General features: G+C 60.3%; 1 protein-coding gene across 1 annotated transcript in view; it reads right to left on the reverse strand.

Moving 5' to 3' along the window:
* Positions 1-7,656, reverse strand: part of CACNG5 (calcium voltage-gated channel auxiliary subunit gamma 5) — a 43,258-nt gene extending 35,602 nt beyond the window's left edge. The window contains exon 1 of the mRNA XM_082370962.1: positions 7,549-7,656. The gene's annotated coding sequence lies outside the window, so the exon portion shown is untranslated. The remainder of the gene's footprint in view (positions 1-7,548) is intronic.
* Between the last annotated feature and the right edge of the window lie 4,274 nt (positions 7,657-11,930).

Raw genomic sequence — 11,930 nt, forward strand, 5'->3', positions numbered from 1 at the left:
GCCTGGGCTTGGACTCTGGGGATGTGGGGACGCCCCCAACATCAGGCGACAACTCCAACGGGGGCAAGTTTGCCCAAGACAACACCAGGGCTGCTCCTGCCAACTCAAGATTCTGCCCCCTGGAATTACACACGATGGGTCTCATTTCCCAAACGTTCTGCCGTAAAAAGGAACTACTACAGTAGCGGGAAATTAAAACAATAAACAACGAGGGTCATCACAACCGAAGCGCCCCTCCTTCTAAATGCAGCTCTTGAAACGTCCTGTCCCCCCGCCCCTCCAAGCCTTTCCTCTCCCTGCTCAACGCTTGCCTGTGCTTGGGTGCTGGCTTGGGGGGGGCATGGTAGCTGGCCCCCTCGGGCACTGGAGAGACCTAGCTTCCACCCCTGCTTTGCCACCTTCAGCCACGTGGTTTAGGCGAGTTACTTTACGTGTCCGAGCCTCTGTCTCCTCATCTGTAAAATGGGGATAATAAAGCCCATTGCCCAAGACTGCTGGGGGGGGGTGGATTTAATTAAATGGTGTGACAAGCAGCAGGTACAAATCAGATGCCACAGAAGTGGTGGAAACGACCGTTAGCCACTGTCTTCTGGAAATGTCCAACCTCAGCCTCTTTCCGTTTGCCTGACATGTGGGACTGAGAGAAACTTACCCTCCCTGCTCCTGGGCCCTGGCCTGGCTGCCCACGGCCGCTGCCCTCTCTCCCAGCCCCGCTCCCTCTGCCCCAGGAGCGGGTCACACACAGCCGACTGGATGCGCTTGCTCTCTTTAAGGTCAAACCAGCGTCCTGGGGTTCCCGTGGCCCGGCGTGTGCAGCGGACACGCCCAGGGGGGACACGCCTGGGGATGGAAGGGCTATGAGAGCCCGGGTTCTCTGATGAGGAAATCAGAGGACAAGGCCCACTCGGGCTCCAGGACACGCCTGAGGCCTCCCTGATCAACTCCCGCTTCTGCGCGGGCTGCTTTAGCAGAAAGAGCTCCTAGGCTTTGGGCCCTGAGAGACCTGGGTTCAAATCTCCGTCTGCCACTTATTAACCGCGTGACCGTGGGTGGAGGCTCAGCCTCTCCGAGCCTTGGGCTTCTCAGCTGTTAAGTTTGTTTGCAACCAAAAAAAATTTAGAAAAAAACCCCACTCACCCCTAAAACGCTCCCAACAATGTTGTCATTATCACCCTCATCTCACCAGCGAGGAAACCTGAGAGACCAAGTCGCTTGGTCAAGGCTTCTGGGCAGTGAGCGGTGGAGGGCAGGTGGGAACCCGCCAAGGCCACACTCGGCCCCTCACTCCCCGCCGGGCTCCGGGGGCAAGCCACCCCCCACCCCGTCATTTTGACATTTTAAGGCTGCCCTCTGTAGACCACCCGCTAAACCCATGTGGATGCGGCAGGCGGCTGGGGGGTCGGGAGGGCCAGAGGAGTTGGGGCGCCCCTAAGGCTCACCAGGGAAGCGGCGCCCTCTTCTGGCCGTTGCTTCTCGTGCAACGAGGCGGCTTTCGCTTCCCCCCCCCACACCTCCTTCATCTCACTGGAGCCCTGGGTCCAGACTTTTTCTCGGACTCAAGGCCCCACTGAGCTCTAGAGCTGGGAGGCCTTCGGAGGTGGTGGCAGGAAGCTCTGCGAGGGAGGGGCTGTGATCTTCCCCCAAGCATCCCTGCCCCTCCGCACGCAGCAGGGGTTCCGGAACGTGCGTGGAGAAAGTGGCTCCTCCCTCCCACCTTTAGCAGATGAGACAGAGTGACCCAGAGAGGAGCGGGGCCTTGCCTAAGGCCACCCAGTAAGAGGAAGTGGGCTCGACCCATCCCCAGGCCAGGGCGATCCTGCCACAGGCGCCCCACCCAGAAGACTCGCGGTCGCGCAGCAGAGGCACAGCTGGGCAGGATGTGTCTCTGGGTGGAGGCAGAAAGGGCCATCCACCCACCGGGCACCGTCTTCGCGTGAACCAAAGATTCCATCAGTGAGCACTGGGGCCTGCCTGGAAAGTCGGAGGGCCCGGGACATCCCATCATCCCCAGAAACCGTGGCCCATGGGGACCACGGAGCCACCTCTGACGGCCACCTGCCCAGGAACCAACGGGGAAAACTCACAAAGACGCAGCACGCCCGATGGGGCACATACACTCACCTCCCGAGAGGGGCCTCACTCCCTCCCGAGCACACGCCGACACCCCCGTGTGCCTGACGGTCCAGAAACATCCTTCCTGGGGCCTGCCATCACCGCAATCCCCCCCCAGGGAAGACATCCCTGCGCGTCGGCAGGTAAAGGGGACTGAGGGCGGCACTACCAGGGAGGTTGCCTGCCCATCCCATCAGGGATCCTCTTTTCTCAACTCTCAACTCTCTGCGGTAAGTTTTAAACCCACCTTTCCAGGTAGCAACCTATTTCTGACGTGAGTCACTTGAAAAGCGATTGATTGAGATTCTCTAATGTAGAGTTTTGGGGGCTTAGCGGTCATAGAGTCTCAGTGAACATGGCCTGCGGGGACAGCCCCAGGCCCTGCCCCGCCACAGGGTGGGTCTGGAGCTTCAGGCCCACTTAGCTCCCACGGAGAGCCAGGCCGGCATCCTTGCAAGAACACGGCAGAGCCTGGCCCCCCCAGGGAGGTGGTGACTCAGAGGGGTGGTCCCTCTCTCTCAGTTCCTGGGGAGGCGGAGGGAGTGGGAGCGTTTAGCTTCCCTCGACCTCCCTCCGGAGATTTGGGCTTTGACCTCACCAGATGGCATTGCTGCAGCTCAGTGAACGGATGCACGAATCCAGAACAAGCGCCTGTGGCTGGGACAGATGGTAGGCTGCTGCCCGCCGCCTGGCTTCCTGGGGGCACGCGTGCTCGGACAGGGAGGGGGCACGCGTGCTCGGACAGGGACGGGGCACGAGGGGACAAAGGATGACACACCCCTCCTGACAGCACCCCTCCCCTGAGAAACCGAGGCTCAGCGAGGTTCCGGGACTAGTCCAAGGCCACACACAGCTAGTAAGGGACTGAGCTGGGATTTGAACCCACTTCTGTGGGGCTCCAAAGTCCCCGTTTTAGTGTCAGACAGCAGAGCGTGGGCCACTCAAGTTCATGTCCCCGGGCTAACCCCACACTGCCTAACCCTTCTGGGCTTTGAAACGTGAGGTACGGAAACAATGCTCACCTTAGAGGACAGCTGGGAAGACACTTGGAAAAATGCTTGGGCTGGTGTTTGCACCCAGCGGGCAGTGGGCAGTCTCTGGGCTCCTGTACACCCAGAGACAAAGCTGCCGGCCTTGCGGCGGCCTCGTGGCCCAGGGGGGCCTATCTGACTGTTCCCCACCTCTCCACACCACCTCCTGTCCCTGCGCTTTCTCTTCCTGCTGCTTGCAAGGCCCTTCCGCCCCTTCCAGCCTCTGCCCCGGGGCCCCCTCACCAGCGAGGCCCTGCCCGAGCGCCCCTGGAAGATGGCACGGCCTGCCCACCCCGCCTTGCCTTTCTCTCTAGCGTCTGCACCACGCAGCCTGCTGGATGTGTCCCTTCTTTAGCACACACGGTGTTCATCTCCCTCTTCAGAACGTTTGCTTCTAAGGGAACAGGATGGGATTCCGTCCATTTTGTCTGTAGCTGTAGCCCCAGCGGTTGTCAGCAGTGGGTGATGCTGGCTCCTGGGGGACAGTTTTGGATGTCACCAAGGGAGGAGGGTGCCCGTGGTATTTAGTGGGTAGAGGCCGGGCATGCTTCCAAACACCCTGCGGTGCACAGGAACCCTCACCCCCCAAAAGAATACTCTGGCCCCAGACGCCAATAGTGCCACAGTTGTATCCCCATTACTGACAACAGTGGCCAGCCCGTACACAGTAGGTGCTCAATGAATAACTGATGAAGAATGAAGAGGTACTATCACCCTTGTCGCCACCATTGTTATTATTTAAGAACAGAAACGGTTAAGAATAATCTTTAAGAATGGCCATCAGGGAACTTCCCTGGTGGCGCAGTGGTTAAGAATCCACCTGCCAAAGCAGGGGACACAGGTTTGAGACCTGGTCCGGGAAGATCCCACATGCCGCGGAGCAACTAAGCCCGTGCACCGCAACTACTGAGCCTGTGCTCTAGAGCCCGTGAGCCACAACTACTGAGCCCACGAGCCACAACTACGGAAGCCCGTGCGCCTAGAGCCCGTGCTCCGCAACAAGAGAAGCCACTGCAATGAGAAGCCCGCACACCGCCAACAAAGAGCAGCCCCCGCTCGCCACAACTAGAGAAAGCCCACATGCAGCAACGAGGACCCAACGCAGCCAAAAATAAATAAATAAAATAAATGTATAAATAAATTAATTAATAAAAAAGAATGGCCATCAGGTCGTCCTGGGGAGCCATAACTTCTTGGCTCTGGCTTGAGCTCTGCCCTCAGTAGCGCCCGGACAGGCTGCAGACTGGTCACTGCTGGGCCACCATCAGGCGGGGCCAGTCCATGGCTCAGGCCCCGAGGGCCCACGCGATGCTGGCCTGCCCCTCCCGCAGCGGGCCTGCTGGCGCCCCTCAAGCCCCCGCCCGCCAGCACTGGCCCCCACGCCGGGAGGCTCAGGGTCGCGTGCCCAGCCGGGCCAGGGGCCTTTTAGGTGACCCCAGCCGAACCCTGCACCCCCAGGCCTTCTGAGTGAATTATGCTGTGTTGCTCTTTTCGAGAGAAGGCCATAGGAGGGTGTGGGGATATGTGAGGGGCCACAGGTGTTGGACCCTCCCCGGCCCAGCTCGGCCCAGCCTCTTGCCTACCTGACAAATTACCCCTGACAGTTTTAAATGGCCAGCGCGGCTATCCCAGGCTCTCCCAAGGCAGAGAGCACCACCTGTAATACGGAATACATCACACACCACGTGGCCGTGCTCTCACGGGGAAGGGAGGGCAGCGTGAAAAGGAAGGCGCTGGCTCTGCCCCAGCCACAGGACTGGAGGCTTCTATCGGCTCCCTCAGCAGGCCACCCAGCCCACAGTCCCGCTGAGAATTCCCACTGAGGTCCACAACTTTCCTGCCTGCTGCCCGCCCCCGCCCCATCTCCCCAAGCCCTTCCTTCTCCTGAGGGGCCTCCTTGGGCTCCCCGCTGAGCCTTTCTCTGCAGAACCCAGAGGCTGGCACATCACCTTCCTCTCCCACTCTCCCCACTTTCTCTTTCCTCCCCCCTCTCTCTCCCCTCGCAGGTCCTGAAAGCTTTTAAACAAGTCACCGATGCTAAGGTTTAGTAGCTGACTTAACTGGGTACAAGGCCATAGACAAAGGAATGGGTATCTAATGGTGGAGCGTTAGGCAGCAGACTGCTAGGTTTGGGGGAACAGGATATTTGGTGAGCAGGGGTTTTCCTGGTGTTCCTGAGGTTACGTGTAGCTTGGCCCCGATTCCGCCAGGGAGGAAGGCTGACCCCAAACCCAGGATGGGCTGAAGGAGCAGGTGTGTGCCCAGTGACCACCCGGAATGAGCCAGGACGCCGTGCAAGGCAGGCCCAGGGCACCAAGGGCTAGAAGGTAGGGCTTGGTGGAGACTGGATTCCAACTCTCCCAGCTGCCTTCTGGGCACCCGAGCGCAATCTGTGAGCTACCTGATCAAAGACTCCCACCCCTGCCCCAGCTCTAGGATGGCATGAGGCGTCTTGGCGGCACAGGGCCCTTTCAATGCAACATCCAAGAATCAGGCCGGGGCTGCAGGAAGCAGAGACGACCGGCCCTGGTCATCTGCTACGAGCCCAACACTGACACCTGTGTCCTTGCATTGCGCACACCCCTGGCCCCATTGTACAGAGGAGGAAGCTGAGCCTCCAGGACTCGGCCAAGGTCCAACAGTCAGAGAGCCGGCTGCGGCTGGAGCCCATGTTTTCCACCATGACCTAAGGTGGCCTCCTCAGGTCAAGTGTGAACAATTCAGGCAACCTCCCCCTGCATCCCTCCCCCAACCCAAGTCACGGAACCCCAACTCACAGCCTGAGAACGGCCAAGGTCTCAAAGCCTGCTGCCAGCTGGGGGGTGGGTGCGTGCAGCCCACCAGGAGGCCAGGCATCTCACAGCCTGGACGCGTGTGCACAGGGCAGCCCTGGCTCCACCCCGCCCCCGGGGGCACCCGCCGAGTTCCACATGTGAGAGGGAGGCTGAAGTGTGTCGGGGGGTGTCTCAGGCACAGCTACAATTTCCACCCTTTCTAAGCACCCTGGGGACCTGGCCCTGTGACGAGATGTCCCCAGCTACCTCAAGCTGCCAAGTCAGCGGAGAAGAGAGGCAGAGCTAGTGCTTCTCAGGCGGGCGGGGGGCTCCGGAGGGAGCGCTGGCTATGGGGTCAGCAGAGGCTGCTGCCAACCCCGATGCCCACGGTCCTGGGGTGTCCTGGAGCCAGGACACCAGATCCGAGCCCAAGCCCCCCAGTGCCCACGTCCAGGGCAGTCCAGGCTGTTAATTCATCAGACCCTGGGGATGTGGAGATGAGGGAGTGGGCCCGAGCTGGCCGGGAGGCAGGTCCCATCTTGTGATCCCCGTGGAGCAGTGGCCAGCACTGGTGACAGCCGGAGTGTGACTTCTGTCAAACTAAGACAGGCCCCCACCTGGGGACCCTCTCCCGGGTCCTGCTCTCGTCCAGTCACTGATAATTCAGTGCAAAGTGGGTGAATCCTTCCCTTAACGAAAGTCCTCAACCATGAAAAGGGACACCGTGTGCCTGGCAGGCCCCAGGGGCCAGACGAGAGCCTGTGGCCCCAGCCTGCTCACAGGCACCCCGGTCAGCGCTGGAGGGGCTCAGGGACCCCCCCAAGCCAGGTCCCAGGGAATCACCTCTTCAGCCCTGGGAAGAGGCAGTCTGACTTCATTTAACAATTTGTAGCACACTGCATCTCCATCAATTGCCGGATTAGGATGAGGGCAGAGACAGGTCAAGTAATTAAAATGGGGAGCGGGGCCCTGGCGCGACTGGGGAAATATCCTGGTGTGTGCCTGGGGGGCTGCCGTCTCACACTCTGCACCTGCCTGCAGGTTCCCCAGCGCCTCCCCGCGTCGCCCCCGCGTCTCCCCCGCCGCCCCCGTGGCCTCCCGCAGGGACACTTCCTCCTAACCCCGCCGGACCGAGCATCCCCGCCAGGCCCACCACCCCGCGGCCAGGCGGACCCGTCCCGGGCAGGCGGACCCGCGGGGCTGTCTGACCACCGGGGGAGGGAGGCCACCCGGCAGGCTGCGGTAAGCGGGGCATTCGACCCGCGTAGACGGACGGCCCAGCTCGACAGGTGGGGGTGGGCTTCCCCGCCCGCACTAGCCGGATAATGGCCGCCGGCGCTCTTCGAGTTTGCTGTGGGGCGTCCGCCCTCAGCTTCGGGGTGGGCAGCGCTGCAGCGTCGCACAGGGGGGCGTCATCACCGCCCCTCACATCCCGAGACAGACAGACAGACGCGCACACGCACGCGCACACGCACACGCACGCCCTCCACCCCGCCCCTTCCTCTCCGCGCCCGCCCGGGATGCGCGCACGCGGGCCCTGCGGCCCCCGCCCCGCGGTAACGGGGGGGAGCTTGTCCCCTGCGGGGCCCACGCGGCGACAGCCGGTCTCCCCCGGTCCTCCCGGCTCCTACCTCGCTGGAGCGGCAGCGCCCCCGGCCGTGGTCGAGCGTCCCTCGCAGGCTCCGCGCGGGGCAGGAGGTACCGCGCGAGACTCCGGGGCGCCCGCCCCGTCCGCCCGCACGAACTGCCCGGCGCCAGTGGCCGCGGCCGCCGCTCGAGCCGCGCGGGGAGTGGGCGGGGCCGGGGCGGGGCCTCACCCCGCACTGCGAGCCGTCGGCGGGCTTGGGGACCCTGAGGACACTGGGTCCACCTGGGAGGTGCGCACATCTGGGGAAGCACCTTCGCGGTGTTTGCAGGTGGGGAGTCGCGGGCTGGGGTCTCGGGGAGAGGAGTTCAGGGGCCACGTAGAGCTTGGCCGAGCCCTCCCGGACTTGAGTCAGATTTACCTTCAGATTTCAGCTGCTGCTGCTGTTTAACCAGCATCATCACTGCCATCATCAAAACAACTCCACCACCAGCTAGTATGTATTGATCACTCCCTGTGCACTAGGCACGGTTCAAAGCGCTTTGCTCCCATGAAATCCTCCCTCCGAACAACCCCACTGTACGGATGAGAAAACTGAGGCCCGGAGTCCTGAAGCGATGTGCCTGAGGACACGCGGTGCAGCTCAGTCTGCCTGGCTCCCGGATCTGTGCTTTCTTTCTGTGTGGCCTTAAGCACACTGTTTGCCCCTCGGAAGTACAGAGTGGAAATACATGTGCAATAATGATAGCAACCAATATTTTTTATTTCTTCTTTCTTCCGTTTATATGTCTCCTTTATTCTCTGGGCTCCGGACCCCCAGTAGGTGCTCAATAAATGTTTGTTAATCAGTGACTTGTTTGAAAGCTGCAGCTGGAGCCTGGTTGGATGGTTCAACCCAACAGTTAACTCTTTCTGGCCTGAATCCTTGCCCATCTTCGTTTCTCTGTGATGACGGCCTGACCGGCACCCTTGTCCAAGACGTTCGTGTGACTTGCTCACAGAACAGCAGCTTCTGCCCTCTGCTCTGAGAGGTAAGGGTCACCCTGCAAGAAGGAACCTCCAGGAGGTGAGTTTGGCCAGCCAGGCCATGGGAACCCTTCCACTGGAAGGTCTGTAAAGTCTCTACAGACCGTGACGTGGTCAAATACATGGGATGTGCATGTGTTTGAGGGCAGAAGTAGGCTTCCGAAGTTTGAGACACCATCAATGAACGTATTTGCTGAAAACTGTAAGGCAGCAGTGCAACAGGAGCCTGTATGCTTCTAAGATCTCCTGACCTGGGCGTCACAGGACATTGTCACCTGTGAACGGGGTCATGTGGAGTTGAAACCACTGAAGGTTTATGGGAAGGACACACCAGGTTTCTATTCACAGCATTTTAGGCCTGAAAAATTCCCAGCTTTCTCTCTCTTCTCCTGCCTTCCCCAGGAGTGTTCCTCTCCACGTCCCAGGATGCCCTGATGGAGAGGCCTCTCACCCCATTGAAGGTGTCCACATCTCTCTACTGGGACCGAGTCCCACGTCTCTCAGACTCCCAGACCCCACCACCCCCAAACTCTTCCAAATGTGTAGCTCCTTCTGCTTGGCTTGTCTTCTTTGCCACATGGAAAACTCCTATAGATCCTTCAAAACGTTACTCAGTTTGCTCCCTCTGACCCAATACATAATTTCTTCCTTCCCTCATCTGGGCCCAGGAGCCTCTTGACTAGCTCTTTCCCCTTTAGCAACGGTGAGTTTATTGTCAGTCTCCCCAGCTATGCTTGTGAGCTCCTTGAAGGCAGGGGTCTTGCACATAGTAGGTGCACTGTTGAATGACTGAATCTAAGTAGGATGCATTTCCCCAAGACTGAGGTTTGTCAAGTCAAGGGGAAAGCCACCCAGCAGAGGTACTGAACTGGATCAGTGATATGAGAAGATGAAAACTGGGCCGAGTAGCCAGGAGCTGTGCCTCTCTCAAGGGCAGCATTTAATGTTCCCAGCGAAGGCCGGAGATGCTGACCTGGGATCTGTGTCCTACAGGGTCAGCTCTGCTGGACAGCAGCAATGTCTTCAGGCAACAGAAGAGTGTGTATTAGGGTTGGGGGTGAGCAGGCTGCCTGAAGGTGGGTATGAAGGAAGGGGTAGCTGGGGCACGGGGTGTCCTCCTTCGTGGGCCGATGGAGGGTTGCTGGAATGCCCACTTGCTCCTGAGACTGGGCCCCTCTTTCATCTGATGATGCTGTTCTCCAGGGTGAAGGAAGAGACCCACTGCCCACCGAAGGCATCCTTCAGAAGGACAGTCGGTCTCTGGGGGTGTTGACAGCCTCTCCCCTAGTCATTCTGCCTGAGGCAAGTGGGGAGGCCTCACAAGGTGGGTGGTTGAGAGGAAGAGGATTCGGATTAGATGGAAGGGGATCTTCAACCTGATTCTGCCCCTAACTAGCTGTGTGACTTGGACAAGTTACTTGACCTCTCTGAGTTTCGCTTTACTGCCCTATAACCAGGGCTGATTTCATGGCTATGTGGCTTGTGCACTCACCCAGAACCTGCTCTTAGGCTTGGTTGGTCTAATGATCTGCTTTGGCGGTCTTGAAATTTTTAATCATTTTGAACAAGGGACCGCATTTTCATTTTGCACCGGACCCCACAAGTTATGGAGCTGGCGATGACACCCCCCGACACACACTTCATTGGGATAATGTTTGCACACACATCTAACACCCGGCTCGCAACAGAAGTTAGTTTCCCCTCCTCTGATCTGGGCTTGAAGAGGAAGAGGTCGCCAGGCGGACAGAGGGACAGGGAGGCAGTTTCAGGCAGAAAGACCGGCCTAGGCAGAGCTAGGAGAACACCAGTTGCGTTCAGGGAAAGGCAGGCGGTCTGGGGCAGGCGGGGTGGAGGGCTGCGGGAGACAAACCTCGGGACACGCGGTGGGGACAGAGTGAAAGGCCTTCTGGTTCCTTTAAGGACGTCGGGCCTCGGGCCTGGGGGCCTGTGAGGGGCAGGGTGGGCCCTAAACACCAGCATCCGAGCCGAAGGCTGCCCCGTTGGGTTGAGCTGATGAGACGGGCAGTGGAGGACGCGGGCGGGAGCCCTGCTTGGAGCTGCGCGCTCGCTGTCGACTTGATGGGGAAACTCTGTAGGTGTTTGTTAAGCCCAGCACTTGCGCTTGGGGACCTGGGGACTCTGGGCCTGATGAATAACGGAGCAGCCCTTCCTCTCCGGGCCTCTTTCTCGCCTTTCAGCAATTCCTGCGTGCCCGTGGTTGAAGCGTTGCATAAAACCTCAGCTTTTCCTGAATCCTAGGCCAAGCGGAGCAAATCCGATGCCTGCATGCCTGCGGTCTTAACTAGAAACCTACGCACACGGGCGCGCACTCAGCCCACGCGCCTTGTGCGCCTGTCACGGCAAATGCCCCATTACCTCCCGAGGAGGCGTGAAGGCCGGGCCAGGCCCGCCGGGGTGGAGGCGAGGCTGGCTGCCCCGGCGGGTGCAGGGCTGGGAAGGTCCATGGGAGGTGCGCCCGCCGAGGGTAGGCGCCTGTGCGCCGTGATGCTCGGCTCCCTTCGACGTCAGGCCTGCCCAGGGGACCTGCTCTGGCTGATGGACGATGAGGAGAAGCGACATGTGTCACCTCCAGGCGGAGGCTTCAGGGGCCACCGAGTACTTGGCCGTTCCGTTTTCCCTGCCTTTGGGATTGTGGAGATGCTAGTCAGGCTGGAGTGTCTGTCGCTCCGAATCTCCAGGTGGCTGTAAGCAGTAGAGCTTGCTGCCGACCTCTGATGGACACACAGCCTGAGCAAGGAAAACACTTTCTTGTGAGGCCGCTTGGGTGCACGGGTAGCTCGCCGCGGCTGCGGAGCTTGGTCTCGCCTGATTCGGCCCCCCTGCCCGCCGCCCTTTCCTGCCCCTTCTAGCACCCACTGCTCGTTTGTTCAGCAGCGCGTGGGCTGCACTCTCCGTGCAGTGACCAGATGGGCTGGGGAAGCCCTGAGCCCCAGGTCTCCGTGGCTGCCGGTGCTCATGTGGGAGGACGGGCAACAGAGAGAGGAGGGCACCTTCGACGGTGTCGGGACGGAGACCAGACTTTCCCAGCAGCTCCAGATCAAGTTTGAAATGGGCATGACCTCAGGGCCTGGGGGGCTTCTGTGTCTGTGTGTGTATCAGAGGGAGGGAGGGGGGAGGCCCAGGGAAGAGAGAAGAGGGCCTCGAGGGGGTGGGTGGGTGTGGGGGCAGGACCGGGCAAGGCCAGGGTGAGGGGACCTGAGCTCAAGGGAGTGGCGCTTCTGTGGCGGGCTGGCCGATGATATAACGTGAGTGCTGCCTGCCGCAGTCTGCCGAGTGCTTTCCACGCGTTGGCACTTTGGGTTCTCACAGCGACCCTGTGAGCAAGGACCTCGGTACCCTCTACTCCAGACGAGGGGGTGGAGGCTTGAAGAAGCAGTTTGC

The sequence above is a fragment of the Balaenoptera borealis genome (assembly GCF_965194805.1).
Source record: "Balaenoptera borealis genome assembly, chromosome: 20".
Lineage (NCBI taxonomy): Eukaryota > Metazoa > Chordata > Mammalia > Artiodactyla > Balaenopteridae > Balaenoptera > Balaenoptera borealis.